The sequence below is a fragment of the Salmo salar genome, chromosome ssa21, assembly GCF_905237065.1.
Source record: "Salmo salar chromosome ssa21, Ssal_v3.1, whole genome shotgun sequence".
NCBI lineage: Eukaryota > Metazoa > Chordata > Actinopteri > Salmoniformes > Salmonidae > Salmo > Salmo salar.
In genome coordinates this window covers 20,035,426-20,050,104 of record NC_059462.1, presented here as the reverse complement: position 1 = coordinate 20,050,104, position 14,679 = coordinate 20,035,426, and positions in this window count along the sequence as shown.

The window sequence follows — 14,679 nt, the reverse complement described above, 5'->3', positions numbered from 1 at the left end:
CTGAAAAATTGGAATCTGCCTCTCTGCCACTCTTGAAGTGAAGTTTCAAATAAAGGAAAACACTGAAAAAGAATGATCCTGGTTGGGCTCCCTGTTTCACACATACGAGCTGCTGTTGTTGTGACTTTGTCTGACCACTCCGCGTGTTAGAAACACCCCAGCAGTCGCCCCATACGACATAATTTACAGCTCACAGTAAATGACCCAGCCATGTGTTTACGGGTTACCATGGAAACCGGGGTATTGACAATCAACAGCATTCCACAACCCCTCTTATCTCGACTTTGGGCCTCGAATCGACAGCCAGTCAAGTGAAAGGTGGATGGGCGTGTGTCTGGTTTTCCTGCAAACCTGTCTGTAAACACAGTTCCCTTGTTGGTCACACCAGACAGGACGCAGTGTTGAAATTATAAATCATATATTATATACTCGCCTCCCTGCGGACCTGGCATCCTTTCACTCACTCCTCTCTACATTCTCCTCTTCTGTCTCTGCTGCTAAAGCCACTTTCTACCACTCTAAATTCCAAGCATCTGCCTCTAACCCTAGGAAGCTCTTTGCTACCTTCTCCTCCCTCCTGAATCCTCCTCCCCCTCCCCCCCCCTCCTCCCTCTCTGCGGATGACTTCGTCAACCATTTTGAAAAGAAGGTTGACGATATCCGATCCTCGTTTGCTAAGTCAAACGACACCGCTGGTCCTGCTCACACTGCCCTACCCTGTGCTTTGACCTCTTTCTCCCCTCTCTCTCCAGATGAAATCTCGCGTCTTGTGACGGCCGGCCGCCCAACAACCTGCCCACTTGACCCTATCCCCTCCTCTCTTCTCCAGACCATTTCCGGAGACCTTCTCCCCTTCCTCACCTCGCTCATCAACTCATCCTTGACCGCTGGCTACGTCCCTTCCGTCTTCAAGAGAGCGAGAGTTGCACCCCTTCTGAAAAAAACCTACACTCGATCCCTCCGATGTCAACAACTACAGACCAGTATCCCTTCTTTCTTTTCTCTCCAAAACTCTTGAACGTGCCGTCCTTGGCCAGCTCTCCTGCTATCTCTCTCAGAATGACCTTCTTGATCCTAATCAGTCAGGTTTCAAGACTGGGCATTCAACTGAGACTGCTCTTCTCTGTGTCACGGAGGCTCTCCGCACTGCTAAAGCTAACTCTCTCTCCTCTGCTCTCATACTTCTAGACCTATCTGCTGCCTTTGATACTGTGAACCATCAGATCCTCCTCTCCACCCTCTCCGAGTTGGGCATCTCCGGCGCGGCCCACGCTTGGATTGCGTCCTACCTGACAGGTCGCTCCTACCAGGTGGCGTGGCGAGAATCTGTCTCTGCACCATGCGCTCTCACCACTGGTGTCCCCCAGGGCTCTGTTCTAGGCCCTCTCCTATTCTCGCTATACACCAAGTCACTTGGCTCTGTCATATCCTCACATGGTCTCTCCTATCATTGCTATGCAGACGACACACAATTAATCTTCTCCTTTCCCCCTTCTGATAACCAGGCGGCGAATCGCATCTCTGCATGTCTGTCAGACATATCAGTGTGGATGACGGATCACCAGCTCAAGCTGAACCTCGGCAAGACGGAGCTGCTCTTCCTCCCGGGGAAGGACTGCCCGTTCCATGATCTCGCCATCACGGTTGACAACTCCCTTGTGTCCTCCTCCCAGAGTGCTAAGAACCTTGGCGTGATCCTGGACAACACCCTGTCGTTCTCCACTAACATCAAGGCGGTGACCCGATCCTGTAGGTTCATGCTCTACAACATTCGCAGAGTACGACCCTGCCTCACACAGGAAGCGGCGCAGGTCCTAATCCAGGCACTTGTCATCTCCCGTCTGGATTACTGCAACGAGCTGTTGGCTGGGCTCCCTGCCTGTGCCATTAAACCCCTACAACTCATCCAGAACGCCGCAGCCCGTCTGGTGTTCAACCTTCCCAAGATCTCTCACGTCACCCCGCTCCTCCGCTCTCTCCACTGGCTTCCAGTTGAAGCTCGCATCCGCTACAAGACCATGGTGATTGCCTACGGAGCTGTGAAGGGAACGGCACCTCCATACCTTCAGGCTCTGATCAGGCCCTACACCCAAACAAGGGCACTGCGTTCATCCACCACTGGCCTGCTGGCCCCCCTACCTCTGAGGAAGCACAGTTCCCGCTCAGCCCAGTCAAAACTGTTCGCTGCTCTGGCACCCCAATGGTGGAACAAGCTCCCTCACGACGCCAGGACAGCGGAGTCAATCACCACCTTCCGGAGACACCTGAAACCCCACCTCTTTAAGGAATACCTAGGATAGGATAAAGTAATCCTTCTAACCCCCCCCTTAAAATATTTAGATGCACTATTGTAAAGTGGTTGTTCCACTGGATATCATAAGGTGAATGCACCATTTTGTAAGTCGCTCTGGATAAGAGCGTCTGCTAAATGACTTAAATGTAAATGTAAATATCAGCATATATATATTTTTTTTATCCCTATCACTTATCTAGAGCAAAGATTCCTGATTAATGGGCATTGGACTAAATGGTGGCTGTTATGTCAGTAAACCTGAGTTGTTGTTGCAGTCCTTTATAAAACCGTAATTTTGCTCCTGACGGTGTCATCATGTAGTCTCAGACTTATCTACCTGGTGGTTGTTCCCTTCACCTCCTGCGCTAGGGGATTGATATGGCTGGCTCAGTAAGAGTCGTCCTTAGCATTAGATGTTAGATAGTCATTCTAAACATTTAAAAAATATGAGACTCCAGATCTTCTGCCCCCTACAGAATTTTCACAGCTAATTGTCACACCTGCCCCTGTGATTGTCTCCACCCCCTCCAGGTATCACTTATTTTCCCCAGTGTATTTATCCCTGTATTTCCTGTCTCTCTGTGCCAGTTTGTCTTGTATGTTTAGTCAAGTCAACCAGTGTGTTTTTCCCCGTACTCCTTTTCTATTCTCTTTTGCCAGTCTTCCTGGTTTTGACCACTGCCTGACTCTGGACTACTTTCCTTCCTGCCTGCCTGATCATCCTGCCTGCCCTGACCTTGACTCTGCCTGCCCTTCGGTACCTATTGGACTCTGATCTGGTTTTGACCTTTTGCCTGTACACGACCATTCTCTTCCCTACATTTTACATTACATTTTAGTCATTTAGCAGACACTCTTATCCAGAGCGACTTACAGTAGTGAATGCATACATACATTCATTTTTTTGTTGTTGTTGTTGTACTGGAATCGAACCCACAACCCTGGCGTTGCACACACCAGGCTGGTGTTGCAAACACCATGCTCTACCAACTGAGCCACAGGGAAGACCCTTTTTGGATTAATACACATTGTAAGACTCCAACCATCTGCCTCCTGTGTCTGCATCTGGGTCTCGCCTTGTGCCTTGATAGCTAATAGTGCAATAGATATGTTCAGTGCTTCATTTAAGCCGGATCCTGGCATTTCCCCGTTTTGGGCTATTTCGCTCCGGAACCTCATTGCATGAAAATGTTTCTCTTTTTGCAATGTAAAAATTGTAATAAAAACTATCAAAGTTTATTCAAGTTTCCTCTTTGTTAATTCTCCTGTCCTCCCCCCAAAAACACGTAATGTTAAAAATGTGATTTTTACCAAGAACCTGATATTCTAAGAGTTGATTCTGGTTGGGCCGGCCCAGGTTAATGGTTTGCACAACATTGCAACCTAGGCCTATGTTGGAGACCAACGTGTGGCCATGGCTGTGTGAGAAGCACACCTGTATCTCTCACAGAACTACAATGAGATTCACTTTCTATGATCTCTCTCCTTCTCTCATATCTCCAGCGTTGCACTTCATCATTTATTTCCTTATAGAATCATAGCTCCGTGAGGGTTCTGGAGTAGCTGCAGCACCCCTGATGAATTGAAATACATTTGCCAAAGTTATAGAATTACTGCTGTCTGTCATAAATAAATGAAATAATTCAGAATAGCCTACTACACCATGAGAAGGCCTTTAATTTAGCCACAGAGGATCAATAGCTTTTTTTTATTATTATTGCCTAGCTGTGGATTGTGTGTAGCCCAATAACAACAGGCCTTTTGCAATGTTTCAAATGCAATTGTGGGAAAACACAGAGAAGAAAAGAGAAGACTCTAATCTGTCTGCTGTAGGCTACAAAAATATTTGATCAACTTCCAAATATTGTTTTAGCAAGTAAAACAGAGAGATAGGCTTTTGGCACGAGTGCATCGGCCATCACCGGCGAGTGAGCGGTACATCATTGGGTGAGTCAGTGAAACTGGAAAGCATTTTAGTAATATAATTTGTCTCCACACGCCTTGGTCTAGTCTATTTATTAATGGATTCAAGATAAGGTTTGTTTTTATTGATCTCAAATTGTCAGTTTGTCAGTGTAGCCTGTTATTTCGATAATAAGTGTGGTATTAAAAGTAGAATTGAATGAAATGCATTTATAAAAGGCCACATTTTTCCCGGATCCTAGGCTACTCAAAATGTTCCCCATGTGTGCAACTTCTGTAAGTGCCTCTACTCTAATGCTCTATGCCACTATGCAAATGTATTGATATGCATGCAAGGCTTAATTATAAAGGTACTTTTTTTCTCAAGCATTCTGGTAGCTCAGAGCTCCCCAGGTCACACCCCTCTCACGCTCACTTTTTGTTCCGGCACCTCCTGATTTACAAATTAAGCACTGGATATTGTAGACCACAAGTTGTATAATTGCCATGGCAACACTTGCTCTGTTATAGCACAGTCCATTTTAGAAACAATTTCAAACCCTCTGCCATAAACCAACAGAGTAGCCTTCAATATTTTCTTACAATGCTCATATTCTCTAAGGGAAAACGGGACGAGGACTCGCCAATTTACAACTTTTCCAACAACTCTAGTATAGTAGCCCAAATATGTATAAATGAGCATCAGTTCCATATGTTTGTGTGAACTATCAACTTGATTGAGGAGCACTCTGCAGTCGTCTTCCCTGGACCAAAGTGCTGGTCATCTGGTTGCTATTGATGCTCAATCGACCTTCTGGAGCTCCTGCAGTCTTGGCCTATAGCCTCTAGCTGTTTATACAGATGGTGAGATGGGGAGTGAGGATAAAAGCCGCATACTTCCTAAACTTCTTTCATTATGATTTCTGAAGGGTTTTTATGAGGGGTTTGAGGGGAAGATATAGATAGGACTAGACACATTTACACAGATTTCATTGATTTGTGTGCATGATGGTTGAACTACGTTTTGTGAATAGTCCGATGTCAGAATTTGAGTAAGAGTACTTTCAGTTGCTAGTATACAGTAGGTTAAAATGACTCTTTCCTCTACCACCTGATTCCAAAACGAAAATTGTCTTGACAGCGCTTATGGGCCTGGGATTTGTTGCCAACTGAAAAGGTAATTTGCAATCCCTTCCCTCTTAAAGTCAGCCATAGCCAGGCCCTTGAAACATATTTAAAGTCAGACATAGCCAGGCCCTTGAAACACTTCTTACTCTCCCCAAAATTCAGGAGGCTACAGTAATCCTTTCATGTGTTTTTAAGGACCATTGTGTACTGAAGCTTCCCTGTGGCAGTTCGGAAATACCAATGGCTATTCAGGTAGAAAAAATGCTGAAAATTCTGATTACATTGACCTTAACCTTGACCTTGTTCAGAAATACATCATGGGAGACGAAGTTGGGAAACTAACTTACTCGACAACATCTCTCCATTGCACTCTGGAATATCTTTTCATTCTTGTTCCGGATGCCAAAACTTTTGGTGTCTGCTTCAAGCTCCCGCCTCCAGGTGTTTTATGGGTGCCCTCTCTTCCATTTCCCTGTTTGGAAAAGGGAAACTTAATTAATTAACTATCTCATCATAGACTCCCCTTGTAGAGAACAGTGATATCTCAGGGAAGTCCCCAAGTATACCCGTGTACGTCAATTTGATGTTATGAAGACCTAGAAGAAAGCATACCGATATTTCACTCTTTGGGAATAAGATTTTAAACATAACAACGCTTACTATAATCATAGACATTAATGGACATTTCTCTTTGACTGAGCCCCACTTTGCAAAATAGAATGAACCCCAATCTGAAAATCACAGAATGTCAAGTTGCATCCCCAAAGAGCTAAGCAAGGCAGTCTGTTTCATATTAGGTCTTTGATCGTATCTCTTTGTCTTGGTGGAAAATAAACCAGTTTTGATGTAGCGTACAAGTGAGAAGTTAAGCTTCATATTTTATAATGGTTCCTTCACGTCCCCCATAACAATGTCAGGAGCATGACTGACTGTATGCAGGGACAAGCCTGCTTTCTCCAGTTTGTTGCAACGACCTTTGGTCTACACAATGATTATGTAGAACAAAGACTACCAGTTCAACTGAAGGTATGTCATTTTACTTTGAATCATGGCTATAGAAATATATAGTCCCAGTCAAAAGTTTGGACACACCTATTCATTCCAGGGTTTTTCTTTATTTTTACTATTTTCTACATTGTAGAATAATAGTGAAGACATCAACACTATGAAATAACCCATATGGAATCATGTAGTAATCAAAAAAGTGTTAAACAAATCAAAATATATTTTATATTTGAGATTCTTCAAAGTAGCTACCCTTTGCCTTGATGACAGCTTTGCACACTCTTGGCATTCTTTCAACCAGGTTCACCTTGAATGCTTTTCCAAAAGTCTTGAAGGAGTTCCCACATATGCTGAGCACTTGTTGGCTGCTTTTCCTTGACTTTGCGGTCCAACTCATCCAAAACAGTCTCAATTGGGTTGAGGCCGGGTGATTGTGGAGGCCAGGTCATCTGATGTAGCACTCCATCACTCTCCTTCTTGGTCAAACAGCCCTTACACAGCCTGGAGGTGTGTTGGGTCATTGTCCTGTTGAAAAACTACTGATAGTCCCACTAAGCGCAAATCATATGGGATGGCATATCGCTGCAGAATGCTGTAGTAGCCATGCTGGTTAAGTGTGCCTTGAATTCTAAATAAATTACTGACAGTGTCACCAGCAAAGGCCCCCACACCATCACACCTCCTTCTCCATGCTTCACGGTGGGAACCACACATATCATCCGTTCACCTACTCTGCGTCTCACAAAGACACGGTGGTTGGAACCAAAAATTCAATTCAAATCTAACTCATCAGACCAAAGGACAGATTTCCACTGGTCTAATGTCCATTGCTCGTGTTCCTTGGCCCAAGCAAGTCTCTTCCTCTTATTGGTGTCCTTTAGTAGTGCTTTCTTTGCAGCAATTCGACCATGAAGGCCTGACTCACAGCCTCCTCTGAACAGTTAATGTTGAGATGTGTCAGTTACTTGAACTCTGTGAAGCATTTATTTGGGCTGCAATTTCTGAGGCTGGTAACTCTAATGAATGGATCCTCTGCAGCAGAGGTAAATCTGGGTCTTCCTTTCCAGTGGCAGTCCTCATGAGAGCCAGTTTCATCATAGTGTTTTCAAAGTTCTGGAAATGTTCCATATTGACTGACCTTAATTTCGTAAAGTAATGATGGACTGTCATTTCTCTTTACTTACATGAGCTGTTCTTGCCATACTATGGACTGGATCATTTACCAAATAGGGCTATCTTCAGTATACCACCCCTACCTTGTCACAACACACCTTATTGGCTCAAACGCATTAAGGAAATAAATGCATTCCAAGAGTGTGCAAAGCTGTCATCAAGGCAAAGGGTGGCTACATTAAAGAATCTAAAATATATTTTGATTTCTTTAACACTTTTTTGTTACTACATGATTCCATATGTTTTATTTCATCGTTTTGATGTCTTCACTATTATTATACGATGTAGAAAATAGTAAAAATAAAGAAAAACCCTTGAATGAGTAGGTTTGTCCAAACTTTTGACTGGTACTGTAGCCCTGAGGTGAAATCAGTTTTACTAATGATGATAGGTGTTTTTGGGGTCATCTGGGGTCACTTAGTCACAGTGACACAAGCTGAGGCAATGTGGTTTATCAGGCATAGTGTTGCTGCATGTTGTGGCATGATGGTTAGCATGCTCTTGAACTCTAACCTTGCATGTGAAGGCTATCCAATTGACTCCACACACTATATCTCTTTGACATACAATATTGATGGTCCTCAGCCTGCCTTAAACATCCACTCCGATCATTATGCACCCATATCTCTGTCAAATCAACATGCATGTATTACAGAGAAAGCTGGGCTCCCTAATCCCATGTTGTGGAGGATTGTTAAGGTATTTTGTTATCTCTAGCTGCTCTCCTTTTGCTTGTTGATTAAGGTCGCCTCTGACAATAACATCAATGAGGATACAGACTCAGTCATGGGGTTCATCAGGAAATGCATAGAGGATGTTGTCTCAACAATGACTTTTCGCACATATCCCAACCAGAAACCGTGGGTAAATATCAACATCTGAACAAAACTGAGAGCTCGGCCCAACGTAATTACATCCGGTCGGATTTCGGGGGATATGGATGAATACAAAAGGACAAGCTACAACGCGAGACAAGTGGCAAGGATTACAAACCATCACGGACTCCAAAGGGAAAACCAATTGCGCGACGAACACCGATTCTTCTTTCCCAGACGAGCAAAACACTTTCTATGCTCACTTCGAGGTAATCAACATCAACCCTCCTTCGAGGGCCCCCGCTGATGTAGAGGAATGTGAGCTCTCAATCTCTTTGGCCAACGTGAGTAAGACTTCAAGCGTGTGAATACTCGCAAAGCCTAGGCGGTATCCCCGGCCATGTCCTCAGAGCATGTTCAGACCAACTGGCTGGAATGTTCACAGACATATTCAACTTCTCCCTGTCCCAGTCTGTGATCCCCACATGCTTTAAGATGTCCATCATTTTCCCTGTACACGAGCAAATTGGGGAAACCTGCTTATCGCGCTGTAGCACTCACTTCTGTGATCATGAAGTGATTCGAAAGGCAGGTCAAGGACCACATCAGCTCCACCTTCCCTGACACCATGGACCCACTCTAATTTTCATACGGGCCCAATAGATCCATGGATGACGCAATCGCCATTGCTTTACACACTGCCTTATCCCACCTGGACAAGAGTAACACCTATGTGAGAATGCTGTTCATTGACTACAGCTCAGCGGGTCAACACCATAGTCCCTTCCAAGCTCGACACTAAGCTCAAGGCCCTGAGTTTGAACACCTCCCACTGCAACTAGATCCAGGACTTCCTGACAGGCAGCAGACCCCAGGTGGTGAGGGTAGGCAACAGCACCTCCGCCACGCTGACCATCAGGGGTGCATGCTCAGTCCCCTCCTGTAGGGGAGTATGCCACTATTGTCATTAATGGGGCTGCAGTGGAGAGGGTCAAAAACTTCAATTTCCTCGGCACGCACATCACAGATGACATGATATGCTCCAATCCTCACCTCCAGGTTGAAAAAGGCGCCTCTTCTAACTCAGGCGACCGAAGAAATTTGACATGGGCTCTCAAGTCCTCAAAGAATTCTACAGCTGCACAATTGAGAACATCTTGACCGGCTGCATCACCACCTGGTGCGGCAACTGCACTACCCTTAACCGGAAGACTCTACAGAGGGTGGTGCGGACCAACACATCACTGGGTGCAAGCTCCTTTCCCTAAAGGACATCTACTCCAGGAAGTGTCTGAGGAAGGCCGAAAGATTATCAAGGATTCCAGTCACACGAGCCACAGACTGTTCACTCTGTTACCCTCTGGCAAGCGGTATCGGATCATTGGGTCTCAGACCAACAGGCTCAGAGACAACTACTACCACCAGGCCATCAGACTGGTGAACAGCTAATGTCATTAAGATGTTGTAGATGTTGGCTCTAAGTGCCTTTCTTCAAAGTCTGACATGTCCATCCCCCTACCTGTTAACAGTCATGGATTGATCACCCTCAGCGGGTTGTGAAAAACCGGATGCATCTGGTTTACGGGGAAATGAAAAGATAGCCTTCGACACGACTTCCGCTTTGAGACGTTAACAAGTCGACCCTCCATCTTAACTTCTCCTCCACATTTACTGGATTGGTTGAACAGTGCAGAAGAGAACCTCCCCCGACAGTTGTTTTATGCTCATCAGGCCAGAAAGAAAGAAACACTGCCTCGTTAGGATATGGATAGATTTTATTTTATGTTTGGGTGACAACAACAGACTCACCTCTGCTTCTGCACATTAGAAGCCACGGTTCATGTCCCCAATGCAGCTCTCTCTTTCTCCCACTAAAATAGGAATTTCTCTGTAAGCTGTGAAGAGAACAATTTTTTTTTATAAAAATAAAAATAGGTCAGAAAAAACACATAAGAATACATACAGTACAGATAATCACGTAGCAAACAAGATCAAAAAATGCAATTAGCTGGCAAATGCTCTACTCACCCTGGTCACTGAGCACCTGTCTGGCATACCAGACTCTGGCGTGGAGTAGTGAGTAGGGATTATTACTGGGGTTGGAGGGCGCCAGAGGAATCTGCCCTCACTGACGCCATGCCAACATGTCAACATGCCAACAGCCTCACAGCACGGCTTAGGGGCAGGCGGCGAGTGACAGCGAAACCACACCGCAGAACACAGCCTGGCACCATGCCACCATCGCCACTATGTCAATGCGAGGCATGTCTGTATGCGACTGCCTCCATAATTTATAGTTGTAATCCAGATATACTGTAGCTGCAGTTGTGTATAAGCATGCAATGGTCTTGACTGACATAGCACCTATGTTTGTTTTCAAGGCAAATGTTCGTTAATTAAAGGGCTGGTTCCAGGATGTCTACACCATAGAAACAGAACAGTTGGAATAGACAAAGCCTCTCAGACCATTCCAATTAGACTGCACCCTCATGGGTACTCTCAATATGGTTGACATTGTATTTATATTTCTATGATCTACGCTGACACAATAATATTAGGCTCATATCTACTCTATGGGAGGTTGTGACTTACTGGCTACATGACTAGGGGGCACAAGACTGTCTGCAACTTGGAAACACTGTGCAGGTTAATATAGCTCGCCATCTTGTGGCAGAAAAGGAGAATGTGCAAATAAAAGTATTCTGCAGAGCTGCATGCTGTTTCACTTGCTAACAGTTGCAACCTGTACTGTTAGGCCTACATGTATTGCTCTGTCTGTTTGTGTGACCTGGTGTTGTCATCTATGTCAATGTTGTCTGTAAATGTTTATTATAAATATTGATTTGTCTTTTTAATTCAGTTCTCAAGATGCTAGACCTGAATAAGTGAACTGAACTGTGGTATCATGACCAACTTGTTGTATTGGACTGGGCTTCTTACGCAAGTCAAAACCCCCAAAACATGACCAAAGATTCCAAACAATGATAAGAAGTTATTGTTTCTGGCACGAGAACTGTCTCAAGAGGAGGAACTGGCAACCAATCCAACTTGTATTGTACAACAACTTCTTATCTGACATATGTCACAACACACCATACTCTGTTCACAGACCCTAAACTCTGTGAACCTGGTTTATTTTAAAAACAGTTTAATATCTGTCTACAATTGTATCCAAAGGGAGAAGCCTTTGCTGAATATGTGCTATGATCTCTGGTTCTGAGAAAAAGCTAAGGACATTCTTATCTGATCACTGAAACCGAAACTGTTATGATATGACAAGATGTGTTTGTGTAACAGAGTAAGTCCCTCTCACCACACTTCCTTTTTCCTCACTTTTAGAAAAACATGTTCATGTTTATAGTCATGAATAACTCCAGTTCAATCATTACAGGCTTAACTGAATGACAACAGAGACAGAATGCAATATGAATGTTATTGAATAGTTTGACATAGGCCTCGTCTCTGAGGAATGCTCCTCAGAGCCAGATGCTGATGACAGGTTGCCCTGTGCTATGCAGCCATTACTCCGCTTGTGACAAAGTTAGTGTGCTACACGGTGGTGACCTGCGGCTTGTGTTTGTGTTTGTGCTCGTGTTTGCCGTCTTATTGTTTTTAGTGTTTGTTTTCATGTGATTTTTTTATTAACTCTACTTGATTGTCAGTGTTTAATCATGGCAACTAAGTTGTGGAGCTATGGACTGATCCTGATACTTTTAAGCATATTTGAAAGCACAAATGGACTCAGCTATGGAAACGCTGTGGGCAGCGGCATCCAGTATTATTGCAGGAGTTCCTGCAATAAACTTCCCTTACAGACTACTTTGCTAATCATCGGCTCAAGGAAAGCGGACGAGCTGATGGCTAACCTGCGCCACCTGCACGAGTACTAGGACTCCTGCATCCTGACAATCACTGAGAGCTGGCTGGACAATCGAGTGCCTAACAGCGAAGTGGAGCCGACTTGTTTTAACTATGATCAGATAGGATCGAGACTCTGCTACTACTGGGAAACATCACAGTGATGGTGTCTGTTTACTTATCAGGGACCAGTGGTACAAATCAATCATGGTTAGAGAGCACCTTTGCGCTCCAGACGTGGAACTGCTGTCTGTGTCCCTACGATCCTTTTACCTGCCCTGTTGTTTATATACATCCTAAAGAAAACACAGCCAAAGCTTTGAATTAAATCTTTGATCTATCTCAAAAACTAGACTCTATCTCTCCTGATGCTCCCAAACTAATCCTCTGGGACTTTAACAGTTGCTTTTTACGCAATACTTTATGTACGTACCATCAGTACGTGAAATGCCCCATGAGAAAAAGGATAGCATCACCCTTTTACAGGGTTGTTTTGACTGTACAATGTGGGACATTCTTGAGGAGACCTCTGCTGATATAAATTAATTTCAAGCTACAGTATATGAACTTTCATGTGGATTTAGTAGTGCCCACCAAGACCAGCAAAATATTTCCTAATAATAAACCATGGGTGTCTAAGACATTGAAAGTGGTGCTAAATAAGAAAAAGTTAGTCATGCAGAGGGTAATGCAAAGGTAATGAAGGACCTAAAAGAGAGGTTAAAAGACAGATCCAGATAGACAAAGATGCGTACGAACTCAGGGTTGGAAAGGTTCTCTCATCAGGCAATTCTAGAGCTGCCTGGCAGGGAATTAAAACCATGGCAAGTGCCCCCCACAGGGGCCAAGGGGTAGCCAGTGCTCCCCTTGGAGGAGGAGAGGGACTTAACATGGCAACTTAATTGAATGTGTTCTTTACAAGGTTTGAGTCAGATGACCCTCTGTTTGGGGTCCGTCAGGTCAAAGCTCCACTGGAGATGGAAGATAGGCTTGTTGTTAATCAGTCAGATGTCATGAAAATATTAAATGATGCAATGCCTACAAAAGCCCTGGACCAAGACAACATCTGTGGTCAAGTTTTAAAACACTGTGGAGAGCAACTGGCGGTATTTTGTCTTTGATTTTTCAACCCTCTTTGTACCTATGCTATGGAAAAGCTATACTATAGTACCCATCCCCAAATCAACAAACCCATCTCTAGGCCAATAGCTTTAACGTCCCTGGTTAGGAATTGCTTTGAGAAGATTGTCAAAAACCACATCCTGCACTCTACCTAGCAGAATCTTGATCTGGTAGGGGGGTTGGTAGGGGGGGTTGATGATGCCATCCTCATGCTACTTAACCTTATCTACAAACACCTAGAGGGAGGTAAATGCCATGCTAAGGTCTTATTTGTTGATTTCTCCTCAGCTTTCAATACCATTCAGCCCTCCACCTTGGCCCAGAGACTAATAGACAATTTCTCATTGGATGGAAGCCTGATGCTGTGGATCCTTGATTTCCTTAGCAACAGGACACAGCAGGTCAAGGTGGGACAGTGGATGTCAGCCAAGCACACCACTAGCGTGGGATCTCCTCAAGGCTGTGTGCTTTCTCCGCTGTGTTGTACGTCTTGTACACTAATGACTGTAAAAGCTCCTACCCTAGTAGACACCTGGTAAAGTTCGCAAATGACACAGCACTAGTCAGTTTACTCCAGGATGATGAGGAGGTGCATGGGCTAGTCTTGGAAGACTTTTTGACGTGGTGTGACGACTCTCAGTGCTCAATACAAAAAAAGACCAAAGAGATACACATCGATTTTAGGAAAAATGTAACATCTTCCCCACCTATTTTTGTTAAGGACAAGACATAGAGGTAGTGGAGGAGTAGAAATAGCATTTGCTGGTACGGAAATGCGAATGTCTTTCATAGAAATATTGTAAGAAAAATGGTTAGTTCTGCTTATAAGGTTCTAGGGGTCAAGCAGAAAGTTCTGGAGGTCATTAAATGATATAAGAGCCTTCACAAAAGCCCACAAGGTACTAATGGTCCCCAGACATCCGCTTTAACAGGAGTTTGAGCTACTCCCCTCGGGGTGACTTTACAGGGTACCAGGGCACAACATTGATAGAGTGATCTGTTGTGTATAGTGTACAGATTAACCATTGATCGCTCATGAATTCCACTTTTTCTACCTGTATTTATTGTCTGAATAGTCCTTTGTCTGTCTTCGATCATGTGTTGTTATGTATGGACAGAGCCACAACCAAAATGTCCTCAGTATCTTATCTTACAAGGGGAATGGAAGCTTGTTGTGTGCAACAGTTTGGGGAAATTAAATGCAAGCTTAACAATAATATTTGACCTTGTTAAAATATTTCTAGCCTATATATCCATGGGTAACAGGGTTGATGTGTTGTGCTCGACACGCTCAGTTTTCCCAGAACAACAGCAAAGGACCTTGTGAAGACGCTGGATGAAACAGGTACAAAAGTATCTATATCCACAATAAAACGAGTTCTA